At 73.4% G+C, this 428-nt stretch overlaps 1 protein-coding gene across 3 annotated transcripts in view; it reads left to right on the top strand.

Moving 5' to 3' along the window:
- The window catches only part of Trip12 (thyroid hormone receptor interactor 12), a 124,866-nt gene that overhangs the window by 1,207 nt on the left and 123,231 nt on the right, over window positions 1–428 (top strand). Inside the window, exon 1 of one of the 3 annotated variants that reach the window (XM_013027248.1) lies at window positions 66–162. The exons of the other annotated variants lie outside the window; for them this stretch is intronic. The gene's annotated coding sequence lies outside the window, so the exon portion shown is untranslated. Of the gene's footprint in view, window positions 1–65; window positions 163–428 lie in introns of those variants that run through there. 3 annotated transcript variants of the gene reach the window in all.

The raw sequence follows: 428 nt of genomic DNA, 5'->3' as shown, positions 1-428 counted from the left end.
GCGGCGGCGGCGACGCTGGCGGCGTCGCGGAAGGAGCGGCCGGGGGTTGACGGGCGAGGCGCTCGAGGGAGACCGCCGCCTGAGGGACCGGCCGGCGGGAGTGGGGGTCGCCAGGTGCCCCGTCGGACCCCCGCGATGAGGAAGGCCCTTCACGGAATCCGGGTAGGACGGGCGGGTCGGGGGGGGGGAGGCTGACCGGGGCCCGGAAGTGGGCTTTTGAAGCTTGGAGGGCGTCTAGGAAGAGAGAAAGTGGGGGGCCGGAAGTGCAGGTGGGGGAGTGTGGAGACGGCCTGGGTTCCCCGGAAATGGGACTGGGGGGGCCCGGAAACCGGCCGAGAGAGGCTGGGAGCCGGGAACGGCCCGGAAATGGGGACTAGGGAGCCGCTCGAGTGAGCACCGTGGAGGGAGCGAGGGGCTGAGGGAGCGGC

Source organism: Dipodomys ordii, unplaced genomic scaffold (assembly GCF_000151885.1).
Source record: "Dipodomys ordii isolate 6190 unplaced genomic scaffold, Dord_2.0 Scaffold1, whole genome shotgun sequence".
NCBI classification, from domain to species: Eukaryota; Metazoa; Chordata; class Mammalia; order Rodentia; family Heteromyidae; genus Dipodomys; species Dipodomys ordii.
The sequence above is the reverse complement of the archived record's forward strand: the minus strand, read 5'-3'. Positions and strand labels throughout refer to the sequence as shown.